Genomic DNA, 25318 nt, shown 5'->3' with positions numbered 1-25318 from the left:
GGCAGTAATGTTCCCCGTTTCATGTCTAATTTTAATTGCATCTTTTCTTTGTCTTGGTAAATCTAGCCAAAGATTTATTAATTTCATTGATCTTTAAAAAAAGAAAAAACAAGTCTTGATTTCACTGATTTTCTCTTGGCCTCATTTCTGAGAACGTGGGCACCGGGTGACACGTGACTGGTCATCTGTGTGACTTAAAGAGCACAAGTCCCAGTTACTCGTCTAACGCTGACCTGGTGACTGCAAAGTTTAAAAACTCCCGAGCATCACAGGAAACCCTAACCTCACATTTCAATCTGTGGCAATACCATATCCAAATGGGGATGCATTCAGGAAGTGTTTAAGACCAACATCAGACCGGCCGCTGTGGCTCAGAGGTTGAGCGTCGACCCTACACCAAGACACCAAGAGATCGCGTTCAATTCCCGGTCAGGGCACACGCCCAGATTATGGGCCCGATCCCCAGTGGGGGGCGTGCAGGAGGCGGCCAATCCATGTTCTCTCTCATCGATGTTTCTATCTCTCTCCCTCTCCCTTCCTCTCTCTCTAAAACCAATAAAGAAAAAAAAAAGTTAAAAAAAAAAAAAAGACCAACATTACTGTCAGAACATTCCTTTCCAAATAATTTAATTGTGAAGATGACTCTCATTCTGACATTAACTAGATCAGTGCCAAATAACACTAACGAAACTGCTACCGTCTTCATTCGAAAGCCTCTGCACGAGCTCATATTCCATGCTGTCACGCTCACTCCTGAGCATCACTGCATTTCAACCCTGACCCAAAACACTCCACTGCTGAAAGAATGCTAATCTTTCCTAATCTGCAAAAAGATGAAATGGGTAGTAATTTAAATTTGTTTTTCTCTGAAAGTATATCTTATACAATATGCATCAAAAGAATATATACTGTAGCAAGCACTAACAGAAAAAGTATAAAAAGCTAGTTAACTATTTTAGTGTAAAATTTATAATAGCCAAGTCACATTTCATTAAATAGGTTGTTTTCTTATAAATGTGCTCATAGTGATGTATGTATATTACTTATATGTGGTACTAAAACATTTCCTCCAATACAGTGTTCTCAACTCATACAACAACTGAATATATCAGTAACTTCACAGTGTTCCTTAAAAAGCATCATGACTTCCAAGAGTTCTAACAACTGAGAACTACTAACATATACTACAGGGTAGGACAAAAGTAGGTCTATAGTTTTGAGAAAGCAAAGCACAGAGTTTATTCTTGTATTATTATTTATTGATTATTGTATCATTTTCCATACAACTGTAAACCTACTTTTGCCCCACTACATATAGTTAAATTCCCATAAAGCATGTTTTGTTTAAGCTTTTAAAGAAATGGTTGAGGGGCTGTCATGAGCAAAAGTGTAACCTCAGGGAAAAACAAACAAACACAAAAACAAGGCTTAAATCTTTAAGCAATAATAAGATACCCAATAGTTCTAAGGAAACCAAAGGTTACCCAGCTAATTTCTCTAACATGAAGCCATCCAAACTAAAAGCTAATATCATTAACTATTACCCTCAACCAAAACAATTTATTATATGACAACTGCTTCACAATCTGATTTTTCTAACAAATAAAACAAAATGAATAAATATTTAATTGTAAAAGATTAGCAAACAGGTTTCTCTAAAATAGCAATTCTTTCCAACCTCAGGGACTCATACAAACTGTTCCCGATGAATAATGTATATTTAAAATTGATTTTTTCCCACACAGAAACAGTTATTGACTATTTCAAATAAATATCTACCATAATAGAATCAACAATATTGCTAGTGTTAAGTGACAGACTCATGTCCTGTTCCTCCCCAATATGCCTCCTTTGTCCTTATGCAGACATAAGCAAATGAGTTGTCCTTTTCATATTCAACATTATTGAGCATTATGCATAAAAGTGGAATTAATAAACTGTGGTATATGCATATAATGTAATTCGCTACAATAAAAATAAATGACAGCTGCATGAACATAGATACATTTCACAAGAATAACCCTGAGCAGAAGCAAGTCACAAAGAATGCAAACACTATATCCCACTCATATAAAGTTCTTTAAAAGGCAAGAGAGAGATTGTATGGAGATTCACATTTAGGAGGCAGAAGCGTAAAGAAAAACGAGGAAGTTGTCATAGAATGAGGTGAGAGGACGCCTCAGGGGCGAGAAAGGGACGTGATCTGGGAGGTGCTGGGATGCCAGCACTCTGTGTCTCTAGACGGGAGTTCACATTGTAATTATTATTTAAATCATATGCAAATGTTCCATGCACACTCCTGTATCTGTGATATCTAACCATTTTCTTAAAGAAAGAAATAAGAACGAAGCAGCCTGCCATTCAGAACAAGGCTCCTTCGGCTGTCCGACCACGTGGCCCGGGAAAGCCGCAGCCCACCAGGCTCAGACACGGTGACTCATGTCCGGTATTGAACACCGGGCTCATGCCCTGGCCGGCTGCTCAGCGGCTGGAGCGTCGGACCAATGAGTCTCGGGTTCGATTCCGGTCAAGGGCACGCACTTCGGTTGCGGTTCGTCCCCGGCCCTGGTCAGAGTCACGCGGGAGGCAACCAGTCGATGTTTATCTCTCCCTCTCTCCCACTCTATCTGAAGATAAACAGGAAAATATCCTCAGGTTAGGATTAAATAAGTAAATAAAAACCAGACTCATCTTCAACTCCAGAGATAAAACTTCTCATTCACTGGACATGAGATCGGGTCTGTGGTCACCTGCATTATTCACATTATTAACAGGTATAAGTGATTCTTATCAACAGGGAAGGTTGTAAAATATGCTTCAGCACATATTACCTGGGGGCCTGTGATAAAAATGAACGTTCTCAGGCCCCTCCCCTAGAAATTTAGACAGAAAGTCTATCATTTTGCTTTTTAAAAAGTGTCACCTAGTGAATCCTTATGACCAAGCCAAAACTGGAACCCACTGTTCTGATAGGGTGGCATGGGGCATACCAAGATACTATTCATAAAGTTCTTGTAAGCCAAAGAGAGGCGGACTTGAGAGTCAAGTTAGAGAGAGAGACAGAGAATAGAAATGTTAACAAAAATATACTTCATAATTCTCTCAAATACCACTGTTGTCACACAGTGCCAAAGGCTGCCATCAGCAAACTTGAAAAAGACAACTGACAACAAAATTGCTTTCATAGCTATCAGAATCTTAAGCTCCATTTAGGAAAACATGCAGAAAAGTCTAGTTTTGTAGGTTATCAAAAATACCATGCCCATTGTACTTCAAAGTACACATCTCCTAAACCAGAATTCTTTTTATGATGCCTCATACAAATGTCACCGCCATTACTATAGACAAATGAATAGAGAACTAATTTTGTGCCAGGCGCTCTGTTAAGCATTTGACATGAATATTTTTCCACCTAACCCTCAGAACAACCTTATCAAGTAAAACAAAAACAAAGCAATTTCATTACAAAAAATATTCTTGTTTCCCTATTTTAGGGGCTTCAACTTCTATGCATAAGTACTAGATACTAACTGAATAAGTGAACCAATTCCCTTACCCATTATCTCCACCCCCATTCCTCTGTAATTATTTTTCTTTACTGAATTTAGAGAGAGAGGAAGGGGGAGGGATAGAGATAGAAACATCGATGAGAGAGAACATGGATTGGCCGCCTCCTGCATGCCCCCCACTGGGGACTGGGCCCACAACATGGGCATGTGCCATGACTGGGACTAGAACCAGTGACCTCTAGGTACAACCACTGAGCCACACCAGCCGGGCCATCCCTCTGTAATTTATACATAATTTCTGAACAAAAAGCTGAGCATGCCCAACGACCTATACAGAGTTTGGTGTTATTTGCCACTATGTTAATTATGGAGGATTATGGGGTACCAGATCAATTGATTATAACAAGTGTTTGTTTAAAAAATCACCCCAGAGAACTGTTGGCCTTACTTTCTACACACACTTTCACCTGACAAATGTCTGCAACCTGCCTATGTACCTACCTTGCCTCACTCTTAATCGCCTCTACATTTTTTATTTATCATTACAAGCATTACTTTCTATCATGCTATACTTTGATTACATGATACAGTTACTGTTTAGTGTCCATCTGTGTGGCAAGAATACAAATGCCTCCAAGACAGGAATCTTTCTCTTATGGGTATACCATGAAACATCTAAACAGTGCCTGGCACATAAAAACCAACACTAAAACAAAACACTTTTGTAAAAACGAAGATATATTAGCCTAGGTACTTAATATTTGTAAAATGAATACGCACAAGGCCTTAGTATTATCGTCCACAGGACTCTTGGCCACCTCTTAACTAGGAGGGAAAAATTAAGACCTTACCACTAAAAATATGCAAAAATTCTATGAAACAGAACAATTTGTTAAAACATGTAAACTCTTTCCTGGCTGGTGTGGCTCAGTGGTTGAGCGTTGACCCTGCACCAAGAGGTCACCAGTTCGATTCCCGGTCAGGGCACATGCCCAGGTTGTGGGCCTGATCCCCAGTGAGGGGCATGCAGGAGGTGATCAATCGATGTTCACTCTCATCGATGTTTCTATCTCTCCCTTTCCCTTCCTCTTTCTAAAATCAATAAAGAAAAAAAAATTTTTTTTAATAAATAAATAAAAGGTGTAAACTCTGGGTGGGACTCTATATGGTTTTTATGTTATGTTTATCTGCATGTTTCCTAATAAAGAGTTAAAAGTTTCTAAAGTCTATTTCATTTTATATAACATACCAAACAAATGCCTAAAAGAAAATATACAGTATTCTTAATAGAAATCTGTTTCATTTGTTCAAGTTTCCTAAGTGCTGTGCATTACTTTTATACCAAAAATATATTTTTTAATGAGAAAGAATCAAGGTTTTATAATTCACAGTCTATTCACAGTTTGGAGAAGATGCAATTATTTCTTCTGAAGTAAAATGTGTAATCAAAAGAGAGAACAAAGAGCAGATCTTGAGCTGAGAGCTAACAAATCCAAGCTGTCATTCTCTGTTCAAGTACTCAATTACTTCCAAAATATTCCACTCCACACTCTCTGTCTAGTTACAATTACTGCCATAAATGTCAGATGCAGCAGCCACTCGGACTCTGAGGTGAGTCTCTGGCAACTCAGTCGTGCGCCGCTGAACGAAGGGGACGTGTTCTGGGAAATGTGACACTGGGCAACTTCGCTGTTGTGGGAGCATCGCTTACGAACCTGGGGGTATGTACTGTCTCCAACAACCGAGGCCACACGGTTCAGCCTGGCACCCTAGGCTGCAAGCCTGTACAGCATGAGACTGTACACCGCAGGCAACTGGAACACGGTGCTATGTGTACCTGAACACACCGAAGCACAGAAGCGGTGCAGTACAAAGACAATATAAACGACTCACAGAGAACGGCGGGGCCCTCAGCACGGATGGAGCCGGCGGGGCGGGAAGGGCCCTGGGTCCGTGAGCGAGCAATGGGTGACCGAGGCCTGGGACATGACTGCACCCGGCTGAAGACTGCATAGACACTGCACACTTAGGCTACACCTCCTTCACAAAAAACCCTCCTTTTCCATCATTAATGAACCTTAGCTCACTGTAACTTCTATAAACTTCATTTTTAACCCTTATCAGTTCTCCTCTAATAACTCTTAGCTTAAGACACAAAAACATGGTACAGCTGTACAAAGGTATTCTTTCTTTCTATCTTATTCTATCAGCTTTTTCTAGTTCTAAATCTTTTTTAACTTTTTAAACATTTTTATTAAAAACTAAGCCACAAACTTAAACGAGACGATTCTGTTAAGAGCTAGGCAATGTTAGCCGTGGCCAGCTCAGGGTCAGGCCACCAAGGTCACTGCCTCCCCGTGTCCATCTTGCCCCACTGACGGTCCTCAAGGGCATCTCCATGACAACAGTGCTTTCTCTAGAATGCATCCAGGAGGCCCTGCCCGAGGCCCTTCCCGAGGAGGTGGTCCTTACAGAAACACGTGCCTGGTGGTTTGTTTGTGATCAGGTTCATGCCCCGCAAACATTCCTCTCAACGGAAACCTTCTGATGTTGGCCTCCCTGTTTTCAAAGTTTTTAAGGAGCCTCACTGGAGAGCAATAACCATCCCTGATTTTCCATTTTAGCAGCTCTTAATCACTTTTAATTTCATTTCCAGGTCAACCACTCAAAATGGCCTCTTACAGCTAACATTAGCAGTGGATTTTATACGCTTAGATTAAAACAAGCACACAAGAAAATGATACGACCAAGAGAGGGATAAACACAAGATGTACGAGGCGGCCACCAGTGTAACACAACATACTGTTTCACAGCAGACTTTTTTTCTAAGTAGGAAGAGTACACTCTAAAACAATAAAAAGAATAGTCTAGTAAATACACACACCAATAACATACTCATTTATTATCAATAATCAATTATCAAGTAGCACGTAATGTACTTAATTGCATGTGCTACACTTTTATACTCTGACACACAGGAGGTCTGTTTACACAAGCATCACCACAAACATGCGAGTAATGTGATACACGTCAGCAGGTGACAGGATTTTTCAGCTCCCTCTCATCTCATGGGACTGCCCTCATATACATGGTTCCTCATTGACCAAAAAGCCATTATGCAGTACGTGACTATGCATCACAAGCAACCCCATATGACAGCTAGATAAACTGCGATGCCATGGATTACTAGCATCCCACTTCCATTAGCAAGGAGCTCAACACTGAGCTCAGGCCCAAAGGCATGACCAAACCAGTACCAAAACCTCATTTTTAGGTCCATCTCCTAGAACCCCACCAGGCACCAAATCTGTATCCGCAGGCATTCAACCCAGAGACAAACTAGCCCTGACCAGTCTAGCTTGCTGGTTAGAGCACTAGCCCGTGCACTGAAGGGTGTGGGTTCAATTCCTGGTCAAGGGCATGTACCTGAGTTGCAAATCTGATCCCTGGCCCAGTGTGGGAGGCAACCAATTGATGTGTCTCTCTCACATCGATGTTTCTCTCTCTCTTCCTCTCTCTCTCCCTCCCACTCTATCTGAACAAAAAATGGAGAAATGTCCTTTTTCTAGTTCTAAAATAAGCTTTTTCTAGTTCTAAATCTTTTTTAACTTTTTAAACATTTTTATTAAAAACTAAGCCACAAACTCGAGGATAAAAAAAGAGAGAGAGATAGAAACTACATAATAAATTAAACAGACTGCTTAACATAATAATTAGTAAACTATGATAGGATAGTAGCTACAAAGATGTAACAGGGACAGGAGAGAGGGACCCAAAGGGGCATCAGGACATCTCTACAAGAGATGGTTCTCTTCATTAACGTCATTATGGTGATGGTTTCACAGTTATATACATATCTCAAAGCTTATCAAAGCATATACTTTAAATATGTAATTTATTGTATGTAAATTATAAGTCTACAAAGCTATTTTTTATTTTTAAGAAAAATAATAATTAAACTATGCTGGGAAAATAGGGCTGAGGGAGAGCACCCAAAACGATGAACTTGGCAGATGGGTCCCCCTCCCCAAGGCTGGGGCTTCTCACTGGAGAAGGTGTGGCTGCAGCACCGTACATAAGAGAATCACTGGGTTTTCCCAAACCAGAGCTGGTCCACATCGCCAGGCAAGCAGAGGTGATCAGGGCACTGCAGGCGTGAGGCCTGAGGTCGGCAGTGTCCACTTCGGAAGGGCCATCGCTAGGCGGTCACCAGGTCGGGAGCAGGGCTATGAGTTCATGAAGGCCTGTGCTCTCTGAGCAACCCCAGATGTCCCCACCATATGTCCTGGGTCAGACCATGCAACAGGACCAAGAAAATAGAAAGCACAGCTCCTGAGAACTAGAAAGGGAGAAAGCCCTCCTCCAGTAAGTCTCCTCTGGCACTGAGCCCCTCCAACACCTGCCGAGTGCAGCACCGCGCTCCTTGTGAAGGAGAAATGTGCAAGAGTCCAGTCCATTAAAGCTGAGCATGTATTGAATGGTGAATCTGGAGCAGAAGTCAAATAAATTGACACAGTAATCTTTTTGTTATTTTAATATGTTTTTATTAACTTTAGAGAGAGAGAGGAGGGAGAGGGAGAGAGAGAAACCTCAATATCAGTTGGCTGCCTCCTCCACACCCCCACTGGGGATCAAGCCCCAACCAGGGCATGTGCCCTGACCAGGAATGGAGCCTGCGACCTCTCAGTGCCCGGGTGACGCCCAAGCCACAGGGGCCAGGGCTGACCTCTGCTTTAGCAGCACTTACATAGGCAGTGCTTCCCTCATTTAGCAACAGGGAGAAGAAGTGAACACGTGGCCACTGGTGTGCTGTCGAGGCGCAGAATCTGAGAAGGCCCCAGAGTCTCTTTGAAACAGCATATATTTTTGAAAGTCATACAAATTCCACTACATCCTGGTCTCCCAGCCTCGCCTTCGGCTCTCCTTCCTCACCGCCACCGGCCAGCCTGTGGCCCAGCCTGTGGCCCAGCCCGTGGCCCAGCCCACCCAGCACAGGAGGCACAAGGCAGCCGCAGCCTTGTAACATGCTTCACCAGCTGCCAGAATTCCCTCAGGTTTCATCCCTTATTCTACATCTCCAATACCACTCACAGTGGTTCTGCTTCGGGGATCCAGACATAAGTTTTTCCCGTGCTTTATTTTACACCATTTGTATCACACTGTACTGTGATTTATATGTTTTGTTACTTAAAGTTGTATCACTTTCCCTTGTTATTAAAACTCTTCATAACCATTACGTTAATAGCTATTTTGTTTATCTTTGTTGTTGAAAGTATTACAGATGTCCCTCGCTTTTTCCCCAACTGACACCCTCCTCCTATACACAATGGAACAGTACACAGCTGTAAGAAAGACGATCTCTTACCCTTTGAGACGACATGAGGGACCTGGAAAGTACTATGCTAAGTGAAATAAGCCAGTCAGAGAACGGCAAATATCACATGCTCTCACTTATATGTGGAATATAATGAACAAAACAAGCTGACACACAAAACAGATCAGAGACACGGAAGTAGGGAACAGACTGACAAACTTCAGAGGGAATGGGGAAGTGAGGGCAGGAAGAGATAAACCAAAGAACTTATATGTGTATTTGCATAACCAATGGGCACAGACAACAGTGCAGTGAAGGCAGGGGGGAGGGTGTGGCGAAATTATGGCTTTGTCTAACTATTCCCCTCCTGTTCAGTATTAAAGTGAACCCAAGCACAGCTTCCATGATAAATTTCAAATCCTTCTATGATAAATATAAATCTCTTTTCACGTTTCTGATTGTTTTGCTGGGATTGATTCCTACATGTAGAATCACTATGCCAAAGAAATATTTTAAAACTACACATATCGTCAAATTGTTTTCCAAAAAGAATGTTCCTATTTATACTTCTAAATGAATATACATTTTATTGTACTGACTATCCTTTTCTCATCTTTATTGGTGTTCAGTGAAATTACAAATGATAAAAATAGCTAATGTTTCTTAAATGCTTACGACATTTCTGACTCAATACTTAACATGCATGATTTCCTTTAATGCTCCCAACACTATCAACAGAAGTAGAGTCCACTACCTTTCCATAAAGATAGGAAATTGAGACTTAGATCAATAACAAAGTGCTTATAACAGTGCCTAGCATATATCAAGTACTTTGTAAGTTTTCATTCTTATTTTGTTATTTTTTAAGGTTACAGTTGACAATATTATCTTAGTTTCAGGTATATAACATAGTGGTTAGATAGTTATATAATTTATGAAGTAATCACCTCAATAAGTCTGGTACCATCTACCACCATAAATAGTTATTACAATGTTACTGACTGTATTCCCTATGTGGAACTGTACATCCCCATCACTCTTACTACTTTTAAGTAACTTGCCCAATGACACCTTTTATTATTTTTTTTATCCTCACCCGAGGACATTTTTCCATTTTTTGTTCACGTACAGTGGGAGGGAGAGAGAGGAACAGAGAGAGAGAGAGAAACACTGATGCGAAAGGAACACATCGAGTGACTGCCACCCGCACAACCAACCAGGGCCGGGGACAAACTGCAACCGAGGTACATGCCCTTAGCGGGAACCGAACCCGGGTCTCTCAGGACCGCAGGCCGACGCTCCAACTGCTGAACCAAACCGGCCAGGGCAATGACACCTTTTAAATAGTGGAACCGGGATTCAAATTCAGGTCTGTGTCATGAAATGACAGCCTTTCTAGACTATCCAATTATTGTATAAATTTGCATTTCTTTAATTACTTGTGAGGTTGAAATTATTCAAATCTATTCATAATAAAATTTTAAATATTTAAAAACTAAATATTTAGTCCGGCCGGTGTGGTTCAGTGGTTGAGCATCGACCATGTACCAAGAGGTCGCGGGTTCGATTCCCAGTCAGGACACATGCCCAGGTTGTAGGCCTGATTTCCAGTGAGGGGCATGCAGGAGGTGGCCAATCGATGTTCTGTCTCACCAAGGTTTCTCTCTTTCTCTCTCTCTCTCTCACTTCCTCTCTCTGTAAAATCAATAAAGGGAAAAAAATTTTTTTAATTAAAAAGAAAAACAAAAAACTAAATAAACACTTCAAGGGAAACTAAAGTATATTAACGATAATTTATATACTCAAATCAGCTTCCACTGCAATCTTATTTTTACTATTCAGGGATCTAAACCAGATTTGGTAATATATATATAGTTTATGCTTAAGGCTTTCTCTATAACATCAGAATTTAAGTCACAAATAATAATATGTTTTTTAAATGAATTATGATGTTCAAACCTTTCTCAAGCTTAAAGAAAATGAAATGAAGTGTTCTATCTTCTATTATAATAGCCAAGTAGATGTAACAAGATACCAGGAATGCAATAATTTAATTAAATAATCATTCAATGCCATGCCACAAGGACATTCCACACTATTCATAGTCAGGATAATCATACATCAGAGATCAAAATTCTCCAGTGTATCACTTTCCACTTTCTTATTTACCTATATAATCCAGTTCACATATGTAAAAAAGAAAATAAAAGACTGTTAAAAATCAATGTTACACACAAAAATCAGTTGTGTTTCTCTATATATACTAGCAATCTAAAAATAAAACTTTTTAAATAATATCTTTTCTTTTTTTTTTTTTAATCCTCACCTGAGGATATTTTTTCATTGATTTTTAGATAGAGTGGAAAGGAAGGAGAGAGAAAGAGAGAAAAAAACATCAATGCAAGAGAGACACATCAATTCACTGCCTCCCGCATTACCCTGACAGGAGCCAGGATCATACCTGCAACCCAGGTATATGCCACTGACTGGGAATGGAACCCAAGACCCTTCAGTCTATGGGCTGACACTCTAATCACTGAGCCAAACCAGCCAGGGCAATGGGGGGAAAGGGAGAGAAGGGGACAGCTACAATACTTTCAACAATAAAGATATATCCAAAGAAAATAAAAACAAGTAAAAGTTAAAATTAATAATAATAATTTAATTCATAAAGGTATCCAAAACAATTAAATACCCAGGAACCAGTTCCATCAAGGAGGCGCAAGGGGATCCGAGATGACAGCTGGAGGAGGCTGAAATGGCCGCACCATGAGCAGACTGAACGTGCACGTGTGCACAGTGCACAGTGACGCCTGGGAAACACGAACGGACAGCTCCTCCACCAGGAGGACAGAAAGAGACCAGCACAGAAGACTGGGAAGCTGCAGACGCTCTCAAGCTCTCATGAGCTGCGGCAACTCTCCAGACCGGAGGTGCACTGGGCACCACAGTTTACATCCCGCTCCACTTCCAAAGGGCAAGCAGAAGCTCTATTAAGGTGTCTTGGTCTGCTTAAAACACAGCACAGCCCATTCCCAGCCACACTGCCCTAGCCACTCCAAACACAGGAACACAAAGGGTCAGCAGGGAGTTACCACGAGCACCTGGCCTCCCTTCCCACAGCCTCTCTAGCCCAGCCAGCCAGTGCCCCAAGGTGCCATAAGACTGCCAGGTTCCAAATGACCTGCCAAACTACCCAGCACACAGCCTGCAAAGAGGGTGCTTCTACACAAGACAACTCACCACAGAACAAACAAGGGAGTGATGATATAAACAATGCTGGGAGCCACAAGAGCTCTCCAAGAACTATGGGGTTTCTCTGGAGTCGAAGATGCTGGTGAGAGCCGTTACACACATGCCCCTCCACTTCCACAGGGCGGGTGGAAGCTCTATCCAGGTGCTCTGGCCTATCTGCAAGGTCGTCACAGAGCTTTCTGGTAAACATCCCCCAAGTCCATTCATTTCAAACAAAGGGAACAAGGAGAATCAACAGGGCACTATTACATGCACCTGGCTCTCCACTCAGGGCTACTCCAGCTCAGTAGGCCAGCACCTCAGACACCATAGGCATCTGCTCAGCTCCAACTGGCCTGCCAAATCTACCCAGTACACAGAGCCTATACAGATGCCACTTCGACATAAGGCCACTTTTTTCAAGACTGGAGAAAGAGTTATTTTGTCTCATATAAATAATCATAGAAACTCAAACAAAATAAAAACATAGAATATTTCTCAAATCAAGAAAAAAGAAAAATCCCCAAGGGAAAAACCCTAAGGAAAGGGAGATAAGTAATTTGCCTGAAAAAGAATTCAAAAAACAGTCATAAAATGCTCATCAAGTTTCTAAAATGGCGGCGGAGTGAATGGAAGCTACACAGACGGTCTCCCAGGACCAAACTGGAATTACAACTAAAATAAAGACAAATCATAGGGAAAAACCAACAGAAAAGCAGCTGGAGGAAACCCATATAACCAGGGACGAAAAGAGGACACCAAATAGAGCCTCTAAGGAACTGAGGAGGCAGAGAGGGTGGGCTGGGAGCCCACAGACAGCAGCTGTTTCAGCTGTGCACAGCTCCCTCTGGGTTAAAATCCCGAGACGGCTCCACAGAGCAGAGGGCCGGCCCAGAGCACTAAGCTACAGCCACTCACCTTGGGCTCCGGTAGAGGGAGGACAGACTGGGACTGTGTGGTGAGACTCAGGAGTTTGGAGAGCTACGAGGCAATGGGAGTTTTGTGCTGAATCACTCCCTCATAGGACAGAAGCCACCGTACTCAAAGAGCTCCTTCTCAGAGCCCTGGGGAGAAGCAACAGCCCCTCCCTCAGGCACTTACCACCACCCAGGCAGGGCCAGAGAAATGCAAATTGAGGCTCATTAACAGCCAGCAAGTATCTGCCCTACCCAATGGAAATCCTCTTACCCTGAACACCTGGGTGATTTTTTTTTTATTCACCTGAGGGCAACAAACCAAGGCTCATCAAGTAACTGAGACTAATAGCTAGCAGGCAAAAGCTAGAGGAAAACTGAACCCTTGATAGGCCTGCAAATCTACCCAGGAAAGTAAGACTTGGCAGTGGTGTTTAACGTGGGTCCTCCCAGAGTCAACGAAACCCAGTAGAGCTGCAGTTCTCAACCTGTGGGTCGCGACCCCTTTGGGGGTCGAACAACCCTTTCACAGGGGTTGCCTAAGACCATTGGAAAACACATATTTCCAATGGCAATTCATAACAGTAGCAAAATTACAGTTATGAAATAGAACAAAAATAATTTTATGGCTGGGGGTCACCACAACATGAAGAACTGTATTAAAGGGTCGTGGCATTAGAAAGGTTGAGAACCACTGCAGTAGAGGGAGCAACAATCAGCGGAACACCAACACCCGCAGAGAAAATTTGGCAGGCTCCAAAACCCACTGAGACAGCCAAAATGGTGAAACAAAAACAAATCCCAAGTGAACGAATAAGAAAATTTTACAGAAGATGAGATATTTGAAATGCAGTGAAGCAAGTTATCAGAGGTACAGTTCAGAGTAATGATAATGAGGAAGCTCAACAGCATGAGTAAAGATACAGAAACACTGAAAATCAACCAATTGGAAATGAAAAACCGCCAAGCAGAAATGAAGAATGACATAGCAGAAATAAAGAACACGTTGGAAGAAATAACCAGCAGAGTAGAGGAAGTCAAGGATCAGATCAGTGAATCAGAAGACAGGCTAGAAAAAAATCACTCAATCAGAGAACCAAAAAGGAAAAAAAAAAAAAAAAAAGAAAAACAATTAAAAACCACGAAGACAGCTTAGGAGAACTGTGGGACAACATGAAACACAATATCTGCATAACAGGAGCCCCAGAAGAAGAAAATGAGCAAGGGTTAGAGAATATATTTGATGAAAGTGACAGAAAACTTCCCTAACTTGGTGAAGGAAAAAGGCATACAAGTTCAAGAAGCACAGAGAGTCCCAAGTAAGAAGAACCCAAAGAGGTCCACACCAAGACATATAATGATTAAAATGCCAAAAATTAAAGATAATGAAAGAATCTTAAAGGCAGCAAGAGATAATCCTAAAGGAACCGCCATAAGGCTAACAGCTGACTTCTCAACAGAAACACTACAGGTCAGAAGGAAATGGCATGAAGTCATCAAGGTCATGAAAAACAAGGATCTGAATCCAAGACTACTCTACCCAGCAAGGCTATCATCCAAAATAGAAGTTGAAATAATAAGTTTCCCAGACAACAAAAAGGCTAAGGGAATATATTAGCACCAAACCAGCACTGCAAGAAATGTTAAAAGGACTGCTGTAATTAGCGGGAAAAATAGGAAGAAAAATATAACCACAATAAACAAAAATGGCAATAAATAAGTACATATCAATAATAACTTTAAATGTAAATGGATTAAATGCTCTGATCCAAAGACAAAGAGTAGCTGAGTGGATAAGAAAGCATGACTCATATATATGTTGTTTGCAAGAGACCCGCCTCACAACAAAAGACTCACATAGGTTGAAAGTGAAAGGATGGAAAAAAAATCTTCCAAGCAAACTGAAAGAAAAAAAAAGCTGGAGTAGCAACACTCATATTCGATAAAATAGACTTCAAAATGAAGGCCATAACTAGAGACAAAGAAGGCTACTACATAATATTGAAAGGGTCTATCCAACCAGAAGATATAACCTTGGTAAATATATATGCATCCAATATAGGAGCACCAAAATACATTTAAAAACTTCTGGAGGACTTCAAAGGAAAAATCGACAGCAATACAATCATTGCAGGGGACTTCAACACCCTGCTGACATCACTGGATAGATCCTCTAAACAAAAAATGAGCAAGAAAGGAGACTCTAAATGATGCACTAGAGCAAATGAATTTAATAGATATCTACAGAGAATTACACCCTAAAACTGCAGAATTCACATTCTTCTCAAGTGCACATGAAATATTCTCAAAGATAGACCACACATTAGGACACAAAGTCTCTACAAGTTCAAGAAGATTGAAATCATATCAAGCATCTTCTCAGATCACAATGGCATGAAAGCTAAACATAGGATCACCATCTGATCAAGCAACTGCATTCCTGGTATATACCCAAATAAATAAAAATGGTCATTTAAACAAATTCTTGTACATGAATGTTCGTAGCAACAATATTCACAATGGCCAAAGGGTAGACAGAATTCAAATGTCCATCAAAAGATGACTGGATAAAGTATAGCACACACTACACAACAAAAATGACGTAGCTATGAAAAGGAAAGAAGTACTGACACATACCACAATGCGGCTTGCAACAACATGGAAGAACCTCCAAAACAGTGTGGTGAGTGAAAGCAGCAAATACAAAAGGCCACATAGTGTATGGCTCCATTTATATGAGATTTCTAAAATAAACATGAGATGTCCAGGAAATGCGCAGAACGAGAAAGCAGACACGTGGCCATCAGGTTGGGGGCAGCAGAGAATGGAGAGTAACTGGTTAATGGGTATAAGATTATATTTTGGAATAAAAATGTTCAGGAACTAGATAGAAGTGATGGTTGTACAACACTGGGAATGAACTAAATGCCACTCAGTTGTTAACTTTAATATCATTAATTTTTTGTTACATGAATTTCACCTCAAAAAAAAAAGTTAAAGCAATTAATGTTTATAATACACGTTGGACAAATGTATAAATTACAAGCACAGTTCTTTCCTTTTGAAGGTCGAACATAAATTGCAAGCACAATAATTAGGCAAATAAAGCACTCTTCAATATTTGAGTTTTATAACTAAGCAAAATAAATTCAACTACTAACCTATCAACAGGTGGATTTATTTTTTATTTCCCCTCTGGAAATTCATTTCTTCTAAAACTTAACTGGATAGCTCGATCATTAGAAATTGAGCCTGAACTAGAGTCACATTCAATCAATTAAACTTCAATAAATTTCTAGACACCTAGAAATTATTATAAATTAAATTCTTGTACCTGACCAGAAGCAGCTCTCATATTTCAATGAGCAAAATATCCCAAAATTTTAACAGTCTTTTCAAATTTACATTAATGAGGCTATAAACATTGAAATGTTTGTGGGTTTTCCTTGAATTTTTTTTTTTTAATCCTCATCCAATGTTTATTGATTTTAAAGACAGAGAAGAAGAGAAACATTGATGTGAGAGGTAAATATCAAGTGGTTGCCTTCCGTATGCGCCCCAACTGGGAATCAAACCCACAGTTTAGGTATGTGCCCTGACTGGGAATCAAACCCACAACTTTTTTGGTGTATGGGACCACACTCCAACCAACTGAGCCTCCCAGTTGGAGCAAAATCGAAACATTTTAATGTTTAAATTTTTCATGATTACTCATACTCTAAAATCACAAAACTGACACTGTTCCTCACACTTTACTTGAGTTAAAAAACTGATTTCCTCAAAGAGGAATACATAATTGAAATAACTAGAAATAACATAAATATCTTACTAATGAATCCGTTCCTTAAGAGAAATATAAAGGTAGATATAAAAATGCCTAATCAGCCCTGGCCGGTTTGGCTCAGTGGTTGGAGCATTAGCCTGCGGTCCGGAGAGACCCGGGTTCGGTTCCCGCTAAGGGCACATATCTCGGTTGCAGTTTGTCCCCGGCCCTGGTTGGTCGTGCGGATGGCAGCCACTCGATGTGTCCCTTTCACGTCGATGTTTCTCTCTCTCTCTCTCTCTCTCTCTCTCTCTCTCTCTCTCTCTGTTCCTCTCTCTCCCTCCCACTCTACCTGAACAAAAAATGGAAAATGTCCTCGGGTGAGGATAATAAAAAAATAAATAAATAAAAAATAAAAATGCCTAATCATCTTACTCTCTGTATGAAATTCCTTCACAGATTAAACAACTCTCAGAATAAAGCTCAAACCTGAATGGTGATTTAGCACAGGAAGTTCTCCATCAACTTGCTGGGCCTAGGACCCCAGCTTTACCCCATGCTATACCTTCTCCATCTTTCTTCTCTGACCGTATTAGCTTTTTCTTCTCCCAGCCACAGTGCAAATTTAAACTCATTTAATTGTTCATCAGTCCCATTGTTCTTTAAAGTTAGTAACTAAACCTTTTCTATCTGGCATACTCAGCATCTAGCACAATAATCAAAGGCTGTTGTAAAATTGAAGTATGAGATCCATTATTAGTATGTAAAATATCATAGTTTACTTTTCCTACATAACAGCAAAGGGAAAACTATATACTAGGCAATAATTTGCGCTTTTTTTTTTTATTACAATGTGCTCTTACTAGTAAACAACATCAGATAACATTAATTTTGTAGGCATCTCTTTTTTTAAACATATCATTCATTAAACAAAATAAATATAGTTCCTATAATTTTTCATTGAAAGCTCATGATCAGCTCTATTTTATCTACATTATATAGTGAGACATTACTGCAATCAAGACTTTGTAAGGAAACTCAAAAGCAGATTTTTTAAACTAGAAAATTCCAACTACCTCATTTTACAAATGAGGAAATGAACTGAGAGGTCAAGTTATTTATGCAAAGTCACCCTTAATGTTGATGTTTTCAGCCACAATGTAACCTTATTTCCATTTCAACCTCATAGGCATGCCAGGCAATGCAATTCCTAGTACCCTTTTCATTTTCCCTACCTGCAATCTAGTGAGAGTATATGGGTCCTTAATACTCGCTACATTTAACTGATTTCTTTATCTTTAAGATCTGGCCCCCACCTTAACACAACCTCCTCCTCCCCATCATAAACATTTAGTTAGTACCTACATTTGCTAATTATTAACTACATCTAAGTCATCCATAGGGAAGAAAGGGAAATGGGAAGACACACATGAGTAAGACTGACACTGTCCCTTCCTTCAAAGTGCTCTCTACAAAAGTAGGTACAATTTGGAACAGTACCTTTATAATTATCTGTTTAAGATGGTGTTTTTATAAATATATAGTACAAGAAAAATCTAACTACTTTCCATTAGTAAAATATACCTTATTTCTCCCACTAGAAGACAAGTTCCATGAAGTCAAGGATTTTGTCTCTGATTCACTAATACACTCTGAGTGCCTAGTACAGTTTCTGACATGCAAGGTACCTGATAAATATTTGTTGAGTAAGTGAATGATACAGAAAAATCCAAGTAATGTTTCCAGTAGTGTGACAGAATATGTAAACCTTTCCTTGTCCTATTGCTTGTGCCTACTATTCAATTTTTTATTTGACCAGTAACTCAGGCCGTGCATTACAAGGAACTAAAAATAGTTCAGAGATGGATAATTTATATTGCTTAATCTAACACCGTGCCCTACTCAAATGCACCAAACCCTAGAAAATCTGCCAAAAGAGGAAAACTACAGGCCCTTCTACTACTTAAACCGCGGGGCTGTTTTTTCAAGTGTAGAGAGTCTCCAAAAGGTTTTTCCTTCTTACCAAAGGTCAGAATTGGCATTGTCATCATCATTTTACAGAACGAGGAAACTGAAGCCAGAGAATGGGTGGCACAGAGATTCACTCACACAATCTCTTCTTCCCACATCATGTAGCCTTTTCCTCTTTTCCTTTGAGATTCTTCTTCCCCAATCTTAGCTATAAACAGAATACAATCTCTCTAGGTCCCCTCTTGTTGCTGCCCCCGTAACAAGCACACGGGCTCTCTGATGTGAAAGGGTTTGCTACTAATCAATTGCGGGTAACAAAGAGGGTATGACAAAAATAACAACCTAGAGCTGTTACAACAATTTAACATTCAACTGTGTGTATAAATGCCTGGCACTACAATAAAATCACGGCATCTTTCCAAGTTCTTAATGAGCATCCAATTTATTGGCTCTTTTTGAAATAATAAATGAGTCTTGCTAGGTTTCCAAAATTTTCCCTCCCTACCACCTTCCCTCCTGTCCGCCCAGGACACAGACCATGTCACAGGGAAAAATAGTGGCGTCACCTCTATCAGTGAGATATGTGCAGGAGTCATATCACTCTTGTGAAACTCTGAGCATCAAGCAAATGATTGCCTTAGCCCATTTCCTCAAAATTCGAGCAATTTCCGATTTTTATGGACTACACAAAGCTCCCAGTTCCCATTTTACAGTTCCAAATGTCTGAACAACTCCTCAGCTCCAAAACAAAAATCCCTATCTTCTCCTAAATCCCTTTCCACCAACCCTCTTCATATCTTTTTTTTTAATCCTCACCCGAGGATATTTTTCCATTTTTTGTACAGATAGAGTGGGAGGAGAGAGAGGAAGGGAGAGAGAGAGAGAAACATCGACATGAAGGGACACATCAAGTAACTGCCACCCACATGACCAACCAGGGCCGGGGACAAACTGCAACCGAGGTACGTGCCCTTAGCGGGAACCAAACCCGGGTCTCTCCGGACCGCAGGCCGACGCTCTAACCGCTGAGCCAAACCGGCCAGGGCCCCTCTTCATATCTTTATTTTTGTCAACAGCATCGCTGTCCCCCAGACATTTGTCTTAGACTCGCAGTCATGTCCGTTCCCAACGTCAGTGTCAACATTTCTCAGATCGCTCTTCACTGCAACCCCACGGTCACCCCTTCTTCACTCTGTCATTAAACCCAACGGTGTTCCCAGCTCCAGCTTTCCACTACACCACACTTCTGTTAAAGACTAATAGCCACAGAGAGGGGTTCTTTTAACTAAGAACCATGTACAAAATCCTTAGCCTAGCGTTTAAGGATCTCCACAATCAGTATCCAGGCATCCTTACTAGCCTGTTCCTTACAGATACAACTTTGGCGAATGTCTTCTGCTTTCCTACCTCAGTGCCTTTGCTTGGGCAGTGCCCTCACGTGGAACTAGCTGTCTTCTCCCATACTCCTTCAACTGTTAACAATGTTCTGAATGGCCCTATCCCCAGTGAGAGAAAAATGGATGAGGCATATCATTTATTGAACACAAATTCTGTCTAGTGTTTACAAATGATCCTAATTCCCATAAACACATATGGCTTACTTCTACATTTTTTTGAGGAAGGAGTTGAAGAAACTGAGAACCAAAGGAGTTAACCCAAAGTCATCCAAACCAAACAGGAAAGAAACCAAACCAACCCCAGAGCGTTTTGTACTTTTTAATAAAACATCACACAGATCAGATGGCACTTAGGTAAACGCGGTTCTCCCCTCTTGCCACAACCACATAAAAATAACAACTGAACTACAGAACAAAGCCGCCTGACCCTGAGCTGGATGGAAGTCCTACAACTACGAGATTAAAGCAGCAGCCACACGGAGACTGGTAGGAGGGCGGAGGCAGAAGGGCTGGTCCCACACCCATGGTGGCAGATAAAAATCAGGGGACACCTCGGCTGAGAAGGTCCTCCCTGAGGACTGAGGGGTCCCCATCCCACACCAGGCGCCCAGCTCAGGGTTCCAGTCCCAGGAAGAGAGTCCCCATCACTTCTGGCTGGAAAACCAACGGGAACTGAGGTTGAGGGAGGCTGAGGCGGCTGGAGCCCAGGCAGCTCCTCTTAAATGACCCACAAATGGACTTACTCAGACCCACTCCCTCCGGGCTCCAGCATGGGGGGGAGGCAGCTTGAAAGGCACCAGAGACATACGGGGAAGAACTGAGTTGCTTGGCATCAGGGTGAGGGCTGGAGGGGCAGCTTTCTCCCGGACAGAACTGCTGGCAGAGCCTTTGTTCCTTTGGTGAGCCCTTCCCCAGGTGGGCAGATGGGGACCATATCTGGGACTCCAGCAACCTGGCTCACACTCTTTGCCCACCCTGCTGATTCCTTGAGGCCCCGCCCCACCCAACTTACAGGTCCACCCAAGCTGTTTCCAGTGCCTTGACCATAGGATTGGCCTGTCTTGGATCCTGCTTCAGAGTTTCCTAAAATCTCTCAAACAAGCAGCATCTGATCTCAGCAAGCCCCATACCCCTCATTAAGTGGCCCAGGACTGGCACTAGAAGCAGCCAGCCTTGGTTCACAACTTGGCTTTTCCTGGACACTTCCAAGCCCAGCACAAGAAGCAGCCATCTGCAGATCACTCTGTAGCTTATGCTGGTGGCCCCGGGTAGAACACAGGCAGTGGGTGACCTTGCCCCAGAGCCAGCACACCCAGTGGACAGCTTCAGACCACGTCGAAGCACCACCACCCAACCACCTCCACAGGTGACACACTCAAGGAGTAGGTTCAGTGGGTACCAGAGCCCTGCTGAAGTCAGTCTTGCTCTGTGTGGTGGGCCCTGCACAGCTGATCCTCCAAGGGAGTCAGAGGTCAGTGGTCAGTGGGCACAGCCAGTCCTTGCAGCTGATCAGCCTGAGTAAATCCCTCCCACTGACGTGCCAATAGCAATCAAGAGTCGATTTCAACAGAAAGGTGTAAAAGCCCACACGAGGGGTGCACCACCTCCAGGGCCCAACAGGAAGGCTGTGCCACTGGACCCTACAGGACACCTACTACAATAGGCCACCCTAGGAAGCCTCGGAGACATAGCAACTCTACCTACTATATAGAAACAAACACTGGGAGGCAGCCAAAATGAGGTGGCAAAGAAACATGTCCCAAATGAAAGAACAGAATAAAACTCCAAGAAAAGAACTAAACAAAATGGAGATAAGCAATCTAACAGACACAGAGTTCAAAACACTGCTTATAAGGATACTCAATGAACTTAGTGAGAATTTCAGGGAACTTCATGAGAACATCAAGGAACTTAGTGAAGACCTCAAGAGCATAATAAAGGACCAGTCAGAAATGAAGGATGCACTAACTGAAATAAAAAAACAATTTACAGGGAATCAATAGTAGAGTAGGTGAAGCCAAGAAACAAACTATCAATTTGGAATATAAGAAAGCAATAAACACCCCATCAGAACAAAGAACTTATATGCATATATGCATAACCAATAGACACAGACAATAGTATGGGGAAGGCAGGAGGGGAGGAGGGAGTCAAGGGGGGATAAAAAGAAGGACATCTGTAATACATTCAACAATAAAGATAAGTTTAAGGGGAAAAAAAATAAAGAAAAAACATTTTTAAAAAGGGAAAATGGCACTATCTACCACACTGATAACAGTGAGAATTACATGAGGTAATATAAAGCGCTTAGAATTATATGTGGTCCACAGTAAACAATCAATGGTAACTATTACTGCTGTTGTTGCTATTTACATGCTATGATATGTAAACTCTGACAATACCAATTATATGTTCTCACCGCTTCCAAATCAACTTTGCATAATGTAAAAGCTTAATACTGTATTTTTATGTATGCTCAATAAATATTTGCAGAACACACTAATTTTTAAACAATCATTAACCACCATGCTATATTTTTTAAAATTCACTTGTCTATTAATTGCTTCCTCTTTTGAGAAAACCATTAATGCTTACCAACTTTCTTCCCTTTTTGTCATGTGAAACTACCATATGTAACGCCGTATGGTAGTAATATGTCAAATGGTGCAAAACACTATTTTGACTCAAACTCATCTTGACTTCTGCTAAACATTAATTCCCAGATTTTGAAATGTCCAAAATCATACTTTTTATTTAAACTCCAACTGTTTATAGGTCATACCAACATGAATTAAGCATACCATGAAATTTGACCAAACCATTTCATTCCATATATTTCTTTCTTGCTTGCTTGCTTTTTTTTTCATCCTCATCTGAGGACATTTTTTTCCAGTTTTTGTTCAAACAGAGAGGGAGGGAGGGAGGGAGGGAGGGAGGGAGGGGGAGAGAAAGGGGGAGAGAGAGAGAGAGAGAGAGAGAGAAACATCAATGTGAAAGGGACACATCAAGTGGCTACCACCCGCATGATCCAACCAGGGCCGGGGACAAACTGCAACCGAGGTATGTGCCCTTAGCGGGACCGAACCCAGGTCTCTCTGGACCACAGGCCAACGCTCTAACCACTAAGCAAAACCAGCCAGGGCTCACTCCATACATTTCTATGGCAATAACTGTAAAACATAAAATGCTTTCCTATCCAATGTAACTCAAAGGCATAAATCTATCATACCCTTAGTCCTACCCTTTGTTAAAATTAGTGCCTGAAACACTCCTAATACATCCATGTTACTCTAAGATGCAGAAAACATCAAAGGAACATCAAAAGCTAGTAACAATGCGCTTGAGGGAAATTAGCTTTAAATAAGGGTAGATGAGAATTTACCCCAAACGCTTCAAGTACTAACACCTCACAAGCCAAGATTCTGTCCACATGACTTACTATTACACATGGAGACATCAAGCTGGCTTGAGTTCTAATAAAAGTAAAATATATAGTAACAAAATAGTTTGTCATTTCTGACAGAAATAACGGGGTTCTATCCCTTTGTTTAAACAAGACACTGAGGCTTAACTGTGTTACACATTTTATCTCAATTCATTCTTACGATTCTTCCCTGTTTACAGATAATGATCACAGAATTAGGAAATACCAGAGCTGAAGGCTGAACCCAGCCTGATCCCCAAGTTTGGGATCCGGCGTTTGGACACAATCCACAATAATAAGGTATACATTAACATCTTCCTCTTCATACACATGTATTTAAAAACAAACAAAAGCTTCGTGAAATACCTACTCTTCCTCCACAGGATGTCCTCTGATATTTCTCTCTCCCTCTCTCTAATGTTAATGTCAATGCACTAAAATGATTCCAAAATCCATTCATAATTTCCCATGTCCCTGCACTACACTTCTTGCCTCCTGTTTAAGTTTTCTTTTTCTTTTGCTATCACGGTCCACTTGTGCGACTCTGAAGTGGAGCTCATCTCTTCGACCCCTAAAAAATGGTCCTTCCATCGATTGGCCGCTTCCATCTTGGGGTGACGCGCTTCGCTACGAGAACTCTTTGGCAGTACACCCATCTCGCTTCCATTGCATCAAAACTGCAGATGTTATCCTCGGAACACAATAGATCATTGTGGGGAGAACTGCCTTCGTGTTCACGGTTCCCGCTGCGTCGCTGACAAATGACAGTGGGCAGGCTTGGGGCAAACAGAAGGGCCCCGGCGGCCGCCAGGTGCCGAAACGGGGCACAGAGCCGCTACTGCCAAATTAGGCCAAAACCGAGCAAGTGACCACCAGCGGGCAGCGAAAGCGGCTGCCACCCAAGTTGCCCGAGTGCTTCTGGGGTCGCCCGGCTTCGGGGTCGGCCCACCCCGCATCCTCCCTCGGAGCGGGGCGACTCCACCGCCGAGCGGCCGGTCGAGGAGCGCAGGGACGCGGAACCCGGCCCCGACGGGTCACGTCCCACCTGCCACCTGCGCTTCCAGCGGGGCGGGGGCTAGAACAAGGAGGTGACAGCCTCCGGTTTCCAAAGATCAGAGAGTCCCCGCAACTCACGTCGAGCGACTTCGCCTGGGGACTTCGCGGCAAGTGCTAGACGAGAAGCCCCCCAACATCTCCCCAAGCTCCTGCCGCCTCGGCAGGGGGACGTGAGAAGCCAAACGGACACACCAGCAACTTCAGAGACACCCAGACTCTGGGGATGGAGGTGTGGGGGCCTCGGCCTCGCCAGGGCACAGCTCCCCCCGTATCTTTACGAAAAGCCTCGTTTCCTCCGCGCCCAGCCTGGGGAGCCCCAGCGAAGACCTCGCGGCTCCGGGGCGGGCGAGGGGTGTGTGCTCGGCCCGGGCCGCCCCCGCCGCGCCGCGCCTCGGGGTGCTTACCTGGCAGCCTCACCCCGCGACACACAAGGCGGGCCGGCGCGTCTCTGCAGGACAGGTCCTAGCCTGACTCCATGACTGCAGGTCCGCACCGACCCACAGCCCGGAGTCGGAGCGCGGAGGACAACACCGCGGAGGCGGAAGTCCCGCCCCGCGCGCCCCATTGGCTCGCGCCCGCCGGCAGACGAGAGCCATTGGGCCACAGAGCTGCTCGCTAGGGCTGCGTCCCACCCCCACGCCGGCGTCTCCGCCCGCCGGGCCGGCTCGGAGAAATGCCGAGTTCGCGGAGCCGCGTTCGCGCCGCGTGACCGGCCTTCCCCGGAGGGACGGCGGGG

At 42.5% G+C, this 25318-nt stretch overlaps 1 protein-coding gene across 2 annotated transcripts in view; it reads right to left on the bottom strand.

Annotated features, from left to right (window-relative positions):
- Positions 1-25092, bottom strand: part of RNF13 (ring finger protein 13) — a 133648-nt gene extending 108556 nt beyond the window's left edge. Inside the window, exon 1 of one of the 2 annotated variants that reach the window (XM_036242884.1) lies at positions 24987-25092. The gene's annotated coding sequence lies outside the window, so the exon portion shown is untranslated. The remainder of the gene's footprint in view (positions 1-24986) is intronic. The other variant, XM_036242883.1, reaches the window with a different exon arrangement.
- Positions 25093-25318: the final 226 nt, after the last annotated feature.

The sequence above is a fragment of the Molossus molossus genome, unplaced genomic scaffold, assembly GCF_014108415.1.
Source record: "Molossus molossus isolate mMolMol1 unplaced genomic scaffold, mMolMol1.p scaffold_m16_p_5, whole genome shotgun sequence".
In the NCBI taxonomy this organism is placed as follows: Eukaryota; Metazoa; Chordata; class Mammalia; order Chiroptera; family Molossidae; genus Molossus; species Molossus molossus.
The sequence above is the reverse complement of the archived record's forward strand: the minus strand, read 5'-3'. Positions and strand labels throughout refer to the sequence as shown.